Source organism: Odocoileus virginianus, chromosome 16, assembly GCF_023699985.2.
Source record: "Odocoileus virginianus isolate 20LAN1187 ecotype Illinois chromosome 16, Ovbor_1.2, whole genome shotgun sequence".
NCBI classification, from domain to species: Eukaryota; Metazoa; Chordata; class Mammalia; order Artiodactyla; family Cervidae; genus Odocoileus; species Odocoileus virginianus.
Window position 1 is genome coordinate 22,816,522 of NC_069689.1, and position 19,845 is coordinate 22,836,366.

Genomic DNA, 19,845 nt, shown 5'->3' on the forward strand with positions numbered 1-19,845 from the left:
TCTGCATAATGACCATGTGAATTAAAAGTAATTGAATGTTCTTTAAAACATCATCTGAAGCAATATTAGGTATCTTTTAGTCTTTAAGTGAAAAAGGAAATAATTAAGATAGGAAGTTTTCTCAAAGTCTAGCACAAATACTAAAAGTAATATTGATTGTTTTTACTCAAAGTTTCCAAGTTTTTAATAAAATGCAAAAGATCTCAAGACAAATGTTCAATAACAGTAAAAGTTACATAAATTTGCTAAGAAGTAATTATAATTTCCAAATGAGCAATAAGAGAAAAATATTATAAATGATAAACCTTAAGGTACATATTAAATGCATATAAATAGGAAGGTAATTTAGTATTTTTATTAGCATTATGATGATATATCATTCTTTGCCCTTTTGTTTTTAACTCATCTATGTCTTTAAAGTGGTTTTTTTTTTAAATTTATGACATATAGCTGGGTCTTTATTTATTCATTTTGGCACCGTTGTTTGGTTGGTGTGTTTAGAATATTTCTATTTGAAGAAACTATTAGTACAGTTGGATTAATTTCTACCATATTTATGCCTGTTTTCTATTCATTGTATTTTTTGCTGTTTCTCCCTCTTCCCCTTTTTCTGCCTTTTCTGGTTTTAACTGAGTATTTTGTATGATTCCCTTTCTCTTCTCCCTTAACATATATATATATATATATATATGTATATATATATACACACACACACACACACACATATCATTTATATCTTTTTAAAAATGTTTAGTGGTTTCTCTAAGGTTTAAAATGTATATTTTAAAACAATATAAGTTCACTTTTGAATAATACTACATGGCTATACATGTTACTATTATACTGCTATATATGCAGCGCAATGACCTTGTAGGCATTGCTTTATTCATTTCCCTTATCCATATCCCATATTCACCCAGTACATGTGCACTATTATTATTTTGACAAAGTATTAAATATTCCTTCTCTCATGCTCTTCCTTTATTTAGATCCTATGTCAGATCAATGGAAGTTTCCTCTCCCTGAAAAACTTCTTTTAACATAATATTTTGCAAGGCAAGTATGCAGGACAGGACTGTTTTTATTCATATGAGGAAGCCTATTTCTCTTTCACTTCTGAAGGATAATTTCCTGAAAATAAAATTCTAGTTTGTTTTTGGTTTTATTTTTAACACATTAAATATTTAACTCCCCTCATTGCTTGCATAGTTCAGCAGAAATTTCACTATAATTCTCATCCTTGTTCCTCTCTAAGTAAGGTGTCACACATCCTCCTCTGGCTTCTTTTAAGATCATCTCTTTGCATTTGCTTTTCTGTATTTAAAAATAATGTGCCAAGGTATGGGTTTGGGGGTAGGAGAGATATTTATCCTTTTGATAGTCTCTGATTTTCCTTGATAGATGGTTTGTTGTTTGTTGTCAATTTTGGAAAGCTCTTGCCCATTATTTCTTTAAATATTTCTTCTGCTCCATTCTCTATAGCTTTTATAATCCATTTATGTGTGTATTACATATTTTGATATTGTTAAGCAGTTCTTGGATGTTTCTTTTTCTTTTGTTACTGTTTTTAGAATCTTTTTTTTTTCTCTCTTTGTATTTCAGTGTATAGAATTTCTACTGGTCTCTCTTATTCTTCACTAATTCTTTCCGGCCACGTCGAATCTATCAATGAATCCATTAAAGTTATTCCTCTTTTATATTACTGTTTATTAGATTTCTAGCATTGACCTTTTAAAAAATATCATTGTGAATTGCCATTTGAATCTTTCATAGGTTTTTTTTTTTTAATTTTTATTTATTTATTTATTTTTTAATTTTTTATTATTTTTTTAAAATTTTTATTAGTTGGAGGCTAATTACTTTACATCATTACAGTAGTTTTTGTTATACATTGAAATGAATTAGCCATGGATTTACATGTATTCCCTATCCCAATCCCCCCTCCCACCTCCCTCTCCACCCGATCCCTCTGGGTCTTCCCAGTGCACCAGGCCCGAGCACTTGTCTCATGTACCCAACCTGGGCTGGTTATCTGTTTCATGCTGTCTTCTCTCTCCATTAGATCCCTTGCCATATTAGTCATAACTATTTTTAACTTCTTTTCTCACAATCCCAATGTCTAGTTCATATATGAATACTGTTTAGATATTTGTTTTACCTTCTCAGACTAGGGCTTTCCTTGACATTTGGCATGCTTTTAAATTTTTTGTTGACAACTACACAAGTTGTATCAGATAATAAAATGAAGCACATACATCTTTCATTAGAATTTATGCTAATTTGGCTAGTACTTGGGTTGTGTTATTTAAATGGTTAAAATGTCTAATGTTTATTTTAGCTTTAGGTACAAGAGAAGCTTCAACTTATTTCTCCTGAGTGTTTGTCTTTGTTTTCTTTTTTTGGCTTTGAGTCTTTCTACAGACTGCTCTTAAACTGTCTGTGGCATGTAACTTTCAACCTGCAACCCATTGTAATTAAACTGGATCCCTGTTGGAGATGGTGGAAAGGTGTTAGGAGTATTCTACAAACTTCGTATTTACTATTCATCTTTCAATGACATTGCAGGACTATGACTTTCACAGATGTTTTTGTTCCTTCTCCTCACTCTCTACTCCCTTCTCTAACTGCAGAATCCCCAATCTATTTCTTCAAAGTACTGTCCCTCTAGTGAGAATTTTGTTGTTCTGGTTTTTTTCCCCTCCAGGAAGACAGGATATGACAGAGCAAGGACAAATGCTCTTCCTTTAGGTAGAATACACTTCCAGAATTGCACTCTGTTGAAGTTCTTTCCCTTGAAGTATAGGCCACTCTCATTGTTGAAGTGCTGCTCATTCCCGGGTGCTCAATAGTAAAGAATCCACCTTCCATGCAAGAAATGCTGGTTCAATTCCTGGGTTGGGAAGATCCCTGAGAAAAAGAAATGGGAACTCACTCCTATATTCTTGCCTGAAAAATGCCATGGACAGAGGAGCCTGGCAGGATACAGTCCATGGTGTCACAAAGAGTTGGAAATGACTTAGCTATTAAATGCCAGTGATGACACCTTTCACAGTGATTTCATTTTGCCTTCCTCCTCCAGTGCCATGAGGGGATCTTTCTCAAATCTCACGATGAGAATCAACTGAAATGCTCAGAGAGAAAATTCACACAAGTTTGGGCTACTAAGAGCACCTCTTCCCTCCTCCTCCCACAAGGCTGATGCCTCTCAGAGCTTCTCATTCTCCTACTGAACCCTTCACTGAATAATCTCTGGACCCCCTAGTCAGCCCTGTGGCGGCAACAGATAAGTGGTAGTAGGTATTAATAAATATTTCTCCATGACGATTTTTATCATAGTAGAGACAAACTGGCTACAAACTCAAATCAACATTGATGGGAAACTTTAAAAATACATCTGAGGTTATTTTTGTGTCATTAATCACCTGTCAACCAATTAAACCTGGAAAACCTGTAAAGGTGGGACCCAGCTAGGAAGCAAATCCTTAATGGGTATTTGAGCAAACTATGTGGCTTTTATCCAATGTTCCTTCATGATGGCATTTGAGTATGTTTTAGTTACTATATGTCTATTTTCAGAATAGATTGAAGAATTATTTTGATAAAAAGTCACTGCCCTAACAGTCACTAAAGTGCTGCCTGATTTTATGCTCCAACCTGGGGCATTTCAACATTTATATAATGTGCCCAAGGCACATACTTTATAGAAACCATCACAAAAGAACTCTGTAAGATGTTATCCACTATTCAAAAACCACACTGTGCTCGCCAGTCACAATCTTCTGGAAAGGTTGAAAAACCCAATGGCATCCTTAAATTACAGTTAATATCATTTTGAAAACCTTTTAATTTCTTTGGCTAAAAGTACTTCAGTTAGCCTTAATGGCGATATAGTCCTTTCATTTACAGACATATTGATTTACTCTCTATAAATTGGTAACTGAAATGTCTATGTATTTAGAGATTTTTCTCTTTTATACTAGTATATGCTTTGTTACATGCAGCCATGGCAAAATGTTGCAAGGGACTTATGTACTATACCCTATTCTATCACCAGCAAGTTAAGATTGCCTTCCTTCTTCATGATCCTGAACAAGGAGTTTCATATACCAGGGGTGGGGGGGAAACTACTTTTAACCTTGCTGTAAACAATTTTATCAGGTTCTATTAACAATTAAAAAAGCAAGTTTCAAGAAGTCAATGCTTAGGTTTACAATTCACAAGTAAAGAAGCAATGCAGAATTGCAAGCAATTGGACAGACGCTCCAGTAGGGTACCTCAAAGGGAAGGTTCACAGATACCCTAAAGACAGAGCTCATCTTCCTAAATACAAAGCTGACCCAAGACCTTGAGAACAAGCGGATGATGTCAGATAGTGGACTGCTCAAGGTGTCAAACCTAGGTTTGTTTGACACCTAAATCCTGTTTTGTTTCTTACTTTCTCACTTAGAATCATTGTTCTCATTTTCTACAGATTCCTCATCGCTGTGAGCCTACAATAACCCTCTTTCTCCTTTATTTCCTCTTTATATTTTTTAGATCAAAACATATACAGTAAAATTCTAACTGGGTCATAGGGATAAAAATGCATACTATGGCACATTTTTTAAAGTGTGCTATAATATACATTTTTTAAAAAAATACATTTAAAAATACACATTCTAAGATAATTTTTAGATTATGCCAAACGTAGCTACTGCTTTTAATTTTACCTACTATTGAATATACCGTGCATTACTAGACCCCTTTGATAAACATTTCTGGCCAACTCTGCTCTCATAAAATGATACTTTAGGGACTTACAACTGGATAGCATCTTTATCTGCAACTATAAGAACAAATGACTATACAGAAACAACCTATGACTTTGCCAGCACCATTCCCTCCCAAAAAAAGAAAAAAAAATACAAATCTATTAATCAGATGTTCAGTTCAGTTCAGTCGCTCAGTCATGTCTGACTTTTTGTGACCTCAAGAATCGCAGCACGCCAGGCCTCCCTGTCCATCACCAACTCCCAGAGTTTACTCAAACTCATGCCCATCGAGTTAGTGATGCCATCCAGCCATCTCATCCTCGTCATCCCCTTCTCCTCCTGCCCCCAATCCCTCCCAGCATCAGGGTCTTTTCCAATGAGTCAACTCTTCGCATGAGGTGGCCAAAGCACTGGAGTTTCAGCTTCAGCATCAGTCCTTCCAATGAACACCCAGGACTGATCTCCTTTAGGATGGACTGGTTGGATCTCCCTGCAGTCCAAGGGACTCTCAAGAATCTTCTCCAACACCACAGTTCAAAAGCATCAATTCTTCGGCGCTCAGCCTTCTTCACACTCCAACTCTCACATCCATACATGACCACTGGAAAAACCATAGCCTTGACTAGATGGACCTTTGTTGGCAAAGTAATGTCTCTGCTTTTTAATATGCTATCGAGGTCAGTCATAACTTTCCTCCCAAGGAGTAAGCGTCTTTGAATTATATGCAATCACCATCTGCACCATCGCTTTTGGAGCCCAGAAAAATAAAGTCTGACACTGTTTCCACTGTTTCCCCATCTATTTCCCATGAAGTGATAGGACCAGATGCCATGATCTTAGTTTTCTGAATGTTGAGATTTAATTCAACTTTTTCACTCTCCTCCTTCACTTTCATCAAGAGGCTTCTTAGTTCTTCTTCACTTTCTGCCATAAGGGTGGTGTCATCTGCATATCTGAGGTTATTGATATTTCTCCCAGCAATCTTGATTCTAGCTTGTGCTTCTTCCAGCCCAGCGTTTCTCATGATGTACTCTGCATATAAGTTATATAAGCAGGGTGACAATATATAGCCTTGACGTATTCCTTTTCCTATTTGAAACCAGTCTGTTGTTCCATGTCCAGTTCTAACTGTTGCTTCCTGACCTGCATACAGGTTTCTCACGAGGCAGGTCAGGTGGTCTGGTATTTCCATCTCTTTCTGGATTTTCCACAATTTATTGTGATCCACACAGTCAAAGGCTTTGGCATAGTCAATAAAGCAGAAATAGATGTTTTTCTGGAACTCTCTTGCTTTTTCAATGATCCAGCGGATGTTGGCAATTTGATCTCTGGCTCCTCTGCCTTTTCTAAAACCAGCTTGAACATCTCGAAGTTCAAGGTTCATGTATTGCTGAAGCCTGGCTTGGAGAATTTTGAGCATTACTTTACTAGCGTGTGAGATGAGTGCAATTGTGCAGTAGTTTGCACATTCTTTGGGACTGCCTTTCTTTGGGACTAGAATGAAATCAGATGTTAGGTGATTTTAAATTTGAATTCAACAATCTTCATAAGGCAATAGGCTAAGTACTTGTCACTTGGAAGAGACTAACAGAGATCCAAATATGTAACCAGGCTAATGAAAGGCTTTGAGTCTGACTCTCTATCGTGGACAATGCCTTTGTTTCTCGGCATCTCTGAGCGACTCTGCTGCTGCTGCTGCTGCTGCTGCTGAGTCACTTCAGTCGTGTCTGACTCTGTGCGACCCCAGAGACGGCAGCCCACCAGGCTCCAGCACCCCTGGGATTCTCCAGGCAAGAACACTGGAGTGGGTTGCCATTTCCTTCTCCAATGCATGAAAGTGAAAGGTGAAAGTGAAGTCACTCAGTTGTGTCTGACTCTTAGCGACCCCATGGACTGCAGCCCACCAGGCTCCTCTGTCCATGGGATTTTCCAGGCAAGAGAACTGGAGTGGGTTGCCACTGCCTTTTCCGCTGAGCGACCCTAGCAGGTACTAATATACTTGTAGCCAGGGTTCCAGATCTTGCTTGCCTTAGACAGATAACTCATGAAATTTAGGAATAGTATAGGCAAGAGTAATAATATAAGACTTTTCTACACATAGAGACCTTAATTCTATAATAGCTAAGTTGGAAGTTCTTACCCAGGCACAATATCCTAATTATTCATAGAAATTACTGATTCATTTTTTAACATGAACAATCAGGGCAATGTTCCCATTGGTACCAATAATACACATAGAAAAGAGTAAAGGAAACTTATTAGTAACTCTGATAGAAGTTATGAAAGATACCACTTCTGTCCTAGATGGAATATTGGTTAGTCTGAGCTCATTAGCATGACTAGTGATGTGCACAGTGGCATGGCTCTCAATTCTTTGTTGGCAAATTATAATGATGGCTGTACCACTGCTGATACTTCTCACTGTATTTGGATGAATGGAACAAGCAAAGTAGAATAGGGTATATATTACTTCCTTAAGGAAGAAGCTACTTGAATGTATTAAATTTTTTCCTTGTGGTCTATGAGGTTTATCTGTTGGCCTAGTTTGGGAAGGCTGGGTTTCTGGTTTCAAGCATCTTAAGGGAACTATTAACTATTGCTACTTCATATTCATTTTAGTAAAAATTATGCTGTTCCTCTACAATATATCCAGGATCTTAAATGCTTCTATGCAGCTGCTCTTTTATCAGATGATTACCACGGTGGTACAACAAAATGCCAAGAATAGTTTTTCATACAACTACATGAAAACAATCCTAAAGCAGTGGGGATCTGGATGTAGCCTTTTCCTCAATTGGTCAACTTCTTGCAAGGGACAGTATGATCAGAAAAAGGACTGAGAGACAATATACATTTGAACAATGGCCAGGCCCTACATGACAATTAGAATTCTTACCCACGACCTCTGAAAGAACTAGCCCAGAAGACAAACCACACTTTCGCAGATGCTGATTCAGAATAATCAAAGACTTTTGGCTTCCTGGTTGTTTTCCCCACTTCCAACTAAGGACCAACCGAGTTAACATAAAAGGTTTTGGATTGAGAAGGTTAGGGAGGAAGTGGACCATATTTAATACTTGCAGCAAGAATGAAGGAGAAGCACTCCTTCTTAATATATAAAAGTCCAAGTAGCAGGAAGTAGATAACTTGCAATTAATGCATGTTATTAAATAAATCGTTACTGTATTGCTTCTTCGTCATTTCAAATTGCCTTAATGCTACTTGCATTAACAGCTGTGACTAAATAATAATACTCTTTCCAGGCTAGGTATTTTTGTTTTGTTTTGCTTTTGTCATCATTTCTTCCCCATTTAAAGAAACTCAACTTTGAAGACACAAGTCATTCAGCATTAAGTGTCAGCCTCCACTCTTTCTTCTTCAGCTGGGCAAAAGGTGAAGTCTTGCATAGTAAGATCTCCTTCTTCCTTCTATTGAAATCTTTTCACTGGTTTGTGAAGATAAATGTTTTCCTGCCCTATTCACTCATCAAGAAAGAAGAGGTCAAGGGCTAGAAGTTGGCTTTTTTCATAAGGCTACACTCTCTGTATCATCCATATCTAGCAAAATGCAGCTGAGCAATTTTTGCTTGCTGAATATGAGTGCATTTCAGGAAATATGCTGCCAAGCAGTTTTGAAAGCCTAGAATTGTTGTCAAAAAACATTATTAAGTTCAGTTATTACTAAAGGCAGATTGTATGTCCATTACTATTTTAGGAACTGTTAGTGCTGTGTTAATGAGGTTGCCATCCTCAGAAGGATGACATCAGGAGAATAAGGGGTTGGGGAACACTGGGTCAGTATCATGGCTTTAGTATTTGTCTTGGCCTCAGTAAAATTCTGCTATATAATTGCACAGACTCAAGGCTAATGCACAGCTTGAATCTAAGAAGCTAACAGTCCAGGCTGCCCTCTTTGGGTGGAGTACCAAGGGTGCTGGACTCTGGAGAGATGTGAGATGTAAGATGACTATTAAGTCCGTATTCACTGGGCAATGCCATGGGGTTGAAGGGCTCTGGTCATCCAACTTGACTGACCTAGGTTGGAGCTGTGTCAATGGGCGTTTGTGAGCTTATATAGGACAGGCCATGGGAATACCTCCAGAGCCCAGAGCGCAGGAAGGCAGTGGAGGGCACGCCTAGATCCTGACCTCTACGCTGAGTGCAAGGAGCATCTGGTGAGATATTCTTGGACAACTCTAGTCATCAGGACACCCAGAAGGCAGCCTTCCTGGATTTAGGGATACTGAAGTAAGACTTAAGATTTTTAACAGCTCAGAGCAAAGTATGAGTGCTAAGATCAGAGGGGTTGTGAGCTGGGCCAAAGCTGATGGGACTTGGCAGCTGCCTAAGCTTGGTTTTGCCTAACAGTTATCTGACTCCAGTTCCTCCCTGGTGAGGAAATGGCTACGGAAATAAGTCCTCAGGTTTCAGAGGACTGCTTTATCTGGGCAGCCCCTGCTCCAGTGTGTCCATAGAGCAGAGGTAGTCCTATTTGCTTCACTGCTTTCAGAAGTAGAGCTGTGGGAGGGAGTTTGGCCCACTGAAACCAAGGTGATATGATCTGCTAATGGGAGAGGCAGCTGGAAAGCAGTGGTTATAAGCTTTCTTTAGACTGCTACCCTAACAAACCATAAGCTTTACATTTAAGTTCCCCTTCTTAGTCAAGCCTACCTCCATCACCACTATACCAGCCGGCCACTTGTCCAGGGCCCCTGAGTTAGTCACGTCCAGTGTGGGATAAGCAATGGAATTCATGTGCAGAAGTGCACAATGCTCCGATATATTACATCTCACCTTCACAGGGAAGAGCCAGTTGGCATCCTGAATAATTGGTTCAATCACCATAATCACGTGAGTGGCTGCAGCCACAGCCATTTCAGAGAGCATTCCTTCATTTTTGGTCCATAACAAGTTAAGTACAGAAATGATTATAGTGCATTTTGTTACAGCTGTTGGTATAAGCAAGCTTTGCAAGGAACTTAATTAAACATTCAAAGTTAACAAAATTTTGTGGTGGCAACTTTCGACCTGTTCTCCGTAAATCTCGAAGTTTTTTTGTCTTAGTCTTGCACACTTGCAACTTCTGTCCATTATTCATACAGATTAAAAGTCACCAAAATTTAAGGCAATTTCCATAATTAGGGTTTTAATCAACATCTTACAGCATGGGGTTTATCCAGGTGAGAAGCAGAGCAGTCTACAACAGCTCTGTTTCTTTAGCTTGGAGGCCCCAACATCAACTTTAAAATGCTGTTCTCAATCTGGTTCCCTAGGAGAAGCAATGGCACAGGCTTCAACTAGAACCCCCTTCAAATATTCTTTGAAAGGAGTCTCCAAAGCTGGTCTTTCCCCCCACCTATCTTGATTGACTCACATTTCAGGAACAGCCCTTCCTAAGATTGCTAATGTTTTTGATGGGATTATACTGAAACATTATAATGAAACAAATAACTTGCTCTACTTCCTATCAATGGTCACACAGTTGCACCCATCTGCTGCAAATTGATCCTTACACTGTTCTACTTGATTTTCTTGGGCTCTAGAATCACTGCAGATGGTGACTGCAGTCATAAAATTAAAAGATTCTTACTCCCTGTAAAAAAGTTATGCCCAACCTAGACAGCATATTAAAAAGCAGAGGTATTACTTTGCCAACAAAGGTCCATCAAGTCAAAGCTATGCTTTTTCCAGTAGTTACGTATGGATGTGAGAGCTGGACTATAAAGAAAGCTGAGAGACAGAGAATTGATGAGTTTGAACTGTAGTGTTGGAGAAGACTCTTGAGAGTCCCTTGGACTGCAAGGAGATCAAACCAGTCCATCCTAAAGGAAATCAGTCCTGAATATTCATTGGAAGGCTGATGCTGAAGTTGAAGCTCCAATACTTTGGCCACCTGATGCGAAGAACTGACTCACTGGAAAAGACCCTGAGGCTGGGAAAGATTGAGGGCAGGAAGAGAAGGGGACAACAGAGGCTGAGATGGTTGGATGGCATCACCAACTCAATGGAAGTGAGCTTGAGCAAGCTCTGGGAGTTGGTAATGGACAGGGAAGCCTGGTGTGCTGTTGTCCATGGGGTCGCAGAGTCAGACACAACTGACCAACCAAAATGACTGACTGACTTGATTTGTAGCTTCAACCATTTCTTAAGCCTTTTTTTTTTTTTAATGGAAGTCCCTGAAAGTTGATTTCTGAAGATTTGTGAGCTTAGTTCCATCTGCCTCTAACCAAATCCCAGTTTATCAAGCAGTTTCCTCTGTTTCTGGATATTTAGGGATCTCCACTTCTGTTATACCATACAGAAAGTACACAATCTTTTCTTCAACATGGAAAAATTCTCCATCATGATGAACAGAGATTAGAGTTAATTGATTCTGAGCATCCCCATGCATCCAGTATTTTCAGAAGCGAAAGTCTTCTAGCTGAGCTGATGCTTCTTGAATATTCTGAGTTCTTGTAGGGGTTCCCTGTATTTCCTCTGGTGCCAGCGCCATGCTGGCCCTGGAAGCACACCATCAGGCTCTTGTGAGGATGGTAGGACACTACGTCCTGTTCATGCACAGCTTGAATTTTCACAAAAGACTTTTGTCTTCTCACCTCCACCCACAGTAAGCAGTGGCTAGGCTTTAGTGAGTTAAACCTGACAGGGCAGGGAGGCAGCACCAGTGATTCTCCAGGCCCTCCACTGAGCATGTCATGGGTCACTCACTGACACAGCCCTAATTCCTTCTTCACGTTTCTGTTTCTGCTATCTCACCTGCTGCTCTCTGATAGGACCTCTAAGTAGAATTTGGCTAAGTCATCATGTCACTTGCACACGGAAGTGTGCAAATTCATGGAAGCCTGGTCGTTCTATCAGGTGAAATGTGGAAGCATGGAAACATATGGAATATGTACGATACTACTTTAAAATTTGTTGCATAATGCAAATATAAGCATTATTTTTAAATGTATATAAATATTGTAAAATTATATAAAAATATATATGAATTTATAAACATTAATAATCATACAGTTTGAATCTTGTAGGAGAAATTCTTTTCAGGAGGTATTGTTCTCTCTTGTAAGAAATAATTGTACAGTTGCTTAATTGCCATTTCTGAAAAAAAAATTAATTTTAACTTGGTTGTTGTGAAGTGTGACTTTGAAAGTGACTTGTCTTTTTGACAAAGGAAATGGTGAAATATGCGCTGCCAAAATACAAATTTGCTCTCTCTTCTTTTAAAGGTGCTTCTGAAAATATTCCATACACACTCTCCATATGCAGTATAAACATCAATATTAAAATAGAAGTTAAGGAGGGATTTTATGCCTGCTATGCACTCTATCCAATATTTAAAGCCAAACAGTTTTTAGTTAATACTGTCTCTAGTAATCACTCTATTGTTGCCACTGATGTTATTACTTTATGCATAAAACAAAGAGAGCCTCTGAGTTTTACTTTCAGCCTTTACCTGATAAAGAGTTGAAATGTCAGTATGCAGTGTAGTATAAATACATACTAGACAAACTGAATTTAGAAGGCAATGATATATCCAAATTTGAAAGGAGATTTAGAGTTTGTTTATATTTTGCAAGTTCAGCACTGCTGAGTAATCAAGGTTACTATAATAGTTATCAGTCAAGAGTCCTTCAAGAAAGAGAAATGGACAGTTAAATTGTCAAAGTCTGCATAAAGGAAGAATACATTATTAATTCACATACCAAAGAGAAAAGATATCCTGGAAAATATTTTCTAGGAAGAATTTTTAGTGGTTTTCTCATCAATCACACTAATTATTGATTTACAGAATACATACTAATAACATAGATTAAGTAGCCCCATTATTCATCACTGCTTACCTACACATCTGACATATTTCCATTGAGTATTTCTTTCAATTAAATATTTTTCCAGAAAAAATTTTGGCGTCAACTTTCCTACAATGAAATCAGCTCAAAAGTTCAATGCCATTTTTTTTTTTTTCAAATCACATGCAACTGTGTTGGATTTTGTCACAGACAGGATAAACAACTATTGTCCCTATGTTAATTCCTCAGAGGGGGAAAAAGTATTGCAGTTGTGTAAATAATGATTTGTATTTGTCAAGAAGCATAAATCATTCCGAATTTTATGAAGAGAAGGGAAAACACCTTTAATAAAAAGAAGCTAGAGTTTGAGAAAGCTGCTTAAAACTCAACATTGGAAAAAAAAAAAAAAAGAACTAAGATCATGACATCCGGTCCCATCGCTTCATGGCAGACGAGGGGGAAAGGTGGAAGCAGTGACAGCGTTCCTCTTCTTAGGCTCTAAAATCACTGAGCATGGAGATTGCAGCCATAAAATTAGAAGACTACTGCCTCTTGGCAGGAAAGCTACGACAAACCTAGACAACGTGTTACAAAGCAAAGACATCACTTTGCCAGCAAAGGTCCATATAGTCAAGGCTATGGCCTGTCTGGTAATCATGTATGAATGTGTGAGCTGGACCATGGAGAAGGCAGAGTACAGAAGAACTGATGCTTTCGAACTGTGGTGCTAGAGAAAACTCTTGAGAGTCCCTTGAACAGTAAAGATATGAAGCCAGTCAATCTTAAAGTAAATCAACCCTGAGTACTCATTGAAATGACTGATGTCAAAACTCCAATACTTTACCCATCTGATGCAAACAACTGACTCATTGGAAAAGATACTGATGCTGGGAAAGAGTGAAGGCAGAAGGAGAAGAAAGAGACAGAGGATGAAATGCTTGGATGGCATCACCGATTCAATGGACATGAACTTGGGCAAATTCTGGGAGATGGTGAGGGACAGGGAAGCCTGGCATGCTGCAGTCCATGGGGTCACAAAGAGTCAAACACGACTTGGCAACTGAAAAATAACAACATTGTTTGAGAACAATGTGCACATACACATATTTTAATTTTATTGACTTGTTAATAGAGAATGTTAGGGCTTCCCTGTGGAGAAGGAAATGGCAACCCACTCCAGTGTTCTTGCCTGGAGAATCCCAGGGATGGTGGAGCCTGGTGGGCTGCCGTCATATGGGGTCGCATAGAGTTGGACACGACTGAAGCAACTTAGCAGCAGTAGCAGCAGCAGCAGAACTTCCCTGATAGCTCAGCTGGAAAAGAATCCGCCTGCAATGCAGGAGACCTGGGTTCGATCCCTGGGTCAGGAAGATCCTCTGGAGAAGAAACTGGCAACCCATTTCGGCATTCTTGCCTGGAGAATTCCATGGACTGAGAAGCCTGGCAGGCTACAGTCTACGGGGTCACAAGAGTCGGACACGACTTAGCGACTAAACCACAAACCAATAGAGACTGTAAAGGAACATTTTAAAGGCATAAGAAGATGTCCAAGCACGCTTAACTTTTATAAAATCAGAATCACATAGTTGAATGTCGTCCCACTGGGCACTACAGAGAGAAGGTTTCAACTTGGCTCTGTTTTGGTGTGATGAGAGCATCTGACAGAAATTCCATAACATACTGCCATGATTTTTGTAATGTAAGAACATTTACAATATCTGCCCATTTTCCATTACTATTTTCTCTGTTAGATGTTACTAGGTTTCACAATGTTTTTCTAAAAAAATAAATAAATAAAAGGTTTACGTTTTATCTTGTGAATTCACTGAATTGCATGACTCTTAGCTGCTATATAGCTGTGGAGTTCTTCTGTCAAAAGTGCAGAACCTCAGTGCACACACAGCATGTACAGGCCTTACTCAGTTTTACTGTTGCTTTCTTACTCTCTTGGTCAAAATCATTTCTATTAGGACTATTGTGTAATAAATCATGTATTTAGAATGAGGCAAGGAATAAATGAAAACGATACAATCAAAAACACAAGATTGATAGAGGGTAATTTACATAATCTCTATAGAGGAAAAATCACAGGAACTGCTCAAGTAGTTTTCATTATAGACTCAAAAGTTTTATGTTGATGTCTTAAAACGCCGGTTATTTTTACCTTGAGACACTTTGAATGGAAGGTAGATTGTGTTGTGGTGCTACTTTTCCACCAGGGCCATGTATTTTACTTTTAGGTAGATATTTATTCCTTCTATTAGATTCAGTGGTTTTTCTTTTACTAGTCTACCATGGGCATTAAACTCAACTATATACTGTTTTAATAATCATTACCACTTGCCATCACCATTGTCTTCATGATAATCATAATTATGACTTCATCATCTGAAATAATACCACTAGCGCCAATAAAAATAGTAAAAGTTGCTATGTGCCAATGGATGAATTGAGGATTTCTACATTTGTTTATCATAATAGCTCTAGGTATTCAATTTGGCTTATTAAAAAATGTGACTGAGCAAAGAATGTAAGTAGCCACTTGATTCTAAAATATGGTATCAGACGCTAGTTAGGGAGATGCTAGCAGTCAGTTTTATGACAGTGATTTGTTTTCCATATCAAAAATACAGACATACACTTAAGGGAAGACTCCACCTTCTATGGTAGTTATCCTCTAGTTTTACCATCTATATAGTATTTTCACCTTCACCCCTTGCATTTCTATTTTATTGTGTGTGCTTCTCTTTAATATTTGATTGGCTTTATAAATGTAATGATCAAAATAAAATAGGTATGAATGAGTTTGAAGTGAACTGAGTGGAATGAAACTTTTTAACCCAAAAATATCATTTATATAAACTCTATAGTTAACAACATGCTTTTGGAGAAGGCAATGGCATCCTGCTCCAATACTCTTGCCTGGAAAATCCCATGGACCTGGAGGAGCCTGGTAGGCTGCAGTCCATGCAGTCGCAAAGAGTCGGACACAACTGAGCGACTTCACTTTCACTTTTCACTTTCACGCATTGGAGAAGGAAATGGCAACCCACTCCAGTATTCTTGCCTGGAGAATCCCAGGGATGGAGGAGCCTGGTAGGCTGCCATCTATGGGGTCGCACAGAGTTGGACACGACTGAAGCGACTTGGCAGCAGCAGCAGCAGCAACAACATGCTTTATACTCTTTTTGGTGAAAACATGAATGCTTTACCCATAAGGCTAAAAACAAGGCAAGGATTTGTACTTTCAACCTTTCTTATTCTACATTATACTTGAGATCCTAGCAAGTTCAAAATGACAAAAATGAAATAAAATGTATACATTTTACTGACGAAGGGATAAAGCATCTTTATTCATAGCAAAGATAACGTTCTGCATATAAAAGCTTAAAAGTATACAAAACTATTGGAATTAATTTGATAAGTTCACTTGTTATAATATCACTATTTAAAGTTCAATTGTGTTTCTGTATACTATCAACAAACAGAAAATTAAAATAAATATATCTTTTACAAAAGCACTAAAGAATATAAAACATGTATGGATTAATGTAACAATATATATATAAGATCTCTAAAATAATACCTAAAGAACTCTGGTGATAGAAGTCAGAGAAGACAAATTGAGATTTATACAATGTTTATACAATGCTTCCCTGGTGGCTCAACTGGTATAGAATCTGCCCGCAATGCAGGAGACCTGGGTTCAATTCCTGGCTTGGGAAGATCCCCTGGAGAAGGGAATGGCAACCCATGTCAGTATCCTTGCCTGGAGAATGCCATGGACAGAGAAGACTGGTGGTCTACAGTCTATGGGCTCTCAGTCAGACATGACTGAGCTACTAACACACACAATATTTATGGATTCAAAGATGCAATATTCTTATATCAATTATCCCAGAAATTATTATTAGAATTAACAAATTCTAGCAAATTTCTGAAAAAAAAAAGCTTTTTAAAATTGATAAAATGATTCTAAAATTCATGTAGAAATTCAGGTCTAAAATAGCCAAAATAATTCTGAAGATATAATTTAAACATTTTGAGAAATCACAGTACTTTTTTCATAATCAAGACATATTGTGGTATTGACAGAGATAGGTAACTAGATCAATTGAACCAAATTAAGTGTCCAGAAACAGACATACATTTATATGGCAAATGAATTTCTAAAATGTACTAAAGCCAATTAATGGCAAAATACCGTCTTTGACAAATTTTTCTGGTACACTGAGCTATTCATATGTGAAGAAAATGAACCACTATCTCATACCACACAAAAACAGATTGATATGTGACCCCAGTCTGAAAGCTAAAACTACACATCTTCTACAAGACTATATGTTATAAAATCTTTACAATCTTGGCATAGTAAAGATTTCCTAGAGAGGACCAAGTAAGCATTGAAAATAAAGATCTTTAATTAAAAAAAAAAATTAACCAACAGACATAGGTATGAAAATTAACAAGAAGTCACAGAGTGAGGGAAATGAAGGGTTATACATACATGTTTGGCAAAAGACTTGTTTTCAGAAAACATGAATGAATGAATGAATGAGAGTCACTCAGTCATGTCTGATGCCACCCCATGGATTATAGCCTGCCAGGTTTTTCTGTCCATGGAATTTTCCAGGCAAGAATACTGGAGTAGGTTGCCATTTCCTTCTCCAGGGAATCTTCCCAACACAAGGATAAAACCCAGGTCTCCTGCACTGCAGGCAGATTCTTTACTGTCAGAACCACAAGGGAAACTAAAGTGAAAGTCGCTCAGTCCTGTTTGACTCTTCGAGACCCCCATTGACTGTAGTCCATGGAGTTCTCCAGGCCAGAATACTGGAGTGGGTACCTTTTTCACTTCTCCAGCGGATCTTCCCAAACCAGGAACCGAACTGGGGTTCCCTGCATTGAAGGAGGATTCTTTACCAGCTGAGCTATCAGGGAAGTCCCATGAAGGAATACATGAAGACTTTCCATAAATCAATAATGAACAAGTAAAATCAGCAAAACAATAAAAACTTCAAAAAGAAAGTTGCACATTTACCAAGAAGTTACTAAAGAAGCGATCAGCATCATTAGTTATGAAGGGTGTAGAAATTCAAATATAGCACTGGTGGTGAAGACTTGAGTTCCTGACCAAAAACCTATGTATGACTTTTCAGTCCTGACCATGGGAAACTAGAGAGGCTCTACCTGGCAGGCCTCTTGGACTAAAGCTGCCCTCTCCACCCCGGAACTGGTGCACAGCCGGCACACTGCAGTCTCTGAATGGAGTTTCAATCAAAGATGCAGGCCTTCTCTGGCTGGCCATACTCTTAATAATACCTGCATTTCTAACCTTGGTATTTACTTCAAAGATTGTATAAGTGAATGTTGTTAGTTGCTCAGTCGAGTCCAACTTGTTGCAACTGATGGATTGTAGATGGCCAGGCTACAATGGAATTCTTGTCTATGGGATTCTTCCAGGCAAGAATACTGGAGTGGGTTGCCATTTCCTTCTCCAGGGAATCTTCTCCCCCAGGCATCGAACTCAGGTCTCCTGCATTTCTTTACTATTTCTGGAGATTCGTTACCATCTGAGCCACCAGGGAAGCCCATAGGATCATCAACATGACTGTGTCCTGTTTCAGATGATGTACTAGGCTTAATACACTTAAAGAAAACATTTTACTACTCCTTTCAGTAAAACCTTCACATAATCAACAGGTAATTATTAGATACATTTTATTGCCCTGCACTATATAATGTTTATGAACTCCTGAAGAAGACCATCATTAAAAGGGTTTATCAAACATGCTGAGTTTCATGATGGAAAGAGCAAGTTAATTCATTTGCAAGAATATTTTCCTAAGCAAAATATAAATACATCCTGAATAATTCACTATTTTTCGATGAATAATTGAGAAATCACAGAATTTTTTTTTTTTAATTTAAGCTTTTTAGTGCTATGTCATACTATAAATGGGGGCTTCCCTCATAGCTCAGTCAGTAAAGAATGTGTTGGCAATGCAGGCGACCTAGGTTCAATTCCTGGGTCAGGAAGATCCTCTGGAGAAGGAAATGGCAACCCACTCCAATGTTCTTGCCTGGAGAATTCCATGGACAGAGGAGCCTGGCAGGCTATAGTCCATGGGGTCACAAGAGTCGGACACGACTTAGCGACTAAACCACCATACTGTAATAGTCTGTATTCCACTCTGCGGGAGAAGGCGAGGGTGGGATGTTTTGAGAGAACAGCATTGAAATATGCACATTATCTAGGGTGAAACAGATCACGAGCCCAGGTTGGGTGCATGAGACAAGTGCTCAGGCCTGGTGCACTGGGAAGACCCAGAGGGATCGGGTAGAGAGGGAGGCGGGATGGGGGATCGGATGGGGAATACATGTATATCCATGGCTGATTCATGTCAAAGTATGACAATACTTTACAATACTTTACAAATATTGTAAATATTTACAATATTTACAATATTACTTTACAATATTGTAAAGTAATTAGCCTCCAGCTAATAAAAATAAATGGGAAAAAAAAATAAGAGCTATGAGGGCTTCCCTGGTGGCTCAGTGGCAAAGAATCCACCTGCCAATGCAGGAGACATGTGTTCAATCCCTGATCCAGGAAGATCCACTGAAGCCCTCGAATTCCAGAGCCCATGAGCCACAAGAAGAAGCCACTGCAGTAAGAAGCCTACGCACCGCAGTTAGAGAGTAGCCCCCGCTCATTGCAACTAGAGAAAAGTCCATGCAGCGACTAAGACTCAGCGCAGCCAAAAGTAAACAAATTAATTTTTTAAAAAGACTCTGAGAGAAAACGACTAAACAAAACACTAGCTATCACATGAAATATCATTAACTATTATTATAATTGTTACAACAATTATAGAAAATATTGAAAGAGCACTTATTACATACCTGACATTGTTTAAGTACTTTATATGGACAAACTCTTTTATTTCTCAAAAATCATTCTGTGAGTCAGGTGCTAATGCTGTCATTATTGTAGCAAGTTTAGGGTCTATCTATAAACTGCCAGAGTATTCAAGCCTGAAAAAAATGTTGACTCTTAATGAGATGATAATTATTAAAGTTGTGCATTTTATTTTTTAACCTTTATTTTTTAAATTATGAAAATATGATAACACATTTACAGGAGACTTGAAAAAAACAAAACAAAGTTACACATAGTTCCACTATATATTATAATTGTTTTAAGCAGATAAATTAAGATTTTTAGTTGGAGTTTCAATATCAAGCCCTCAGAAATTAATAGAACAAATGTACAGAGAAGTAGAATATAGTAGACCTGAA

The 19,845-nt window shown here is 38.2% G+C and overlaps 1 pseudogene; it reads right to left on the reverse strand.

Annotated features, from left to right (window-relative positions):
- Positions 1-9,170: 9,170 nt before the first annotated feature.
- LOC139038635 (rho GTPase-activating protein 17 pseudogene) lies at positions 9,171-17,848 on the reverse strand (annotated as a pseudogene).
- Between the last annotated feature and the right edge of the window lie 1,997 nt (positions 17,849-19,845).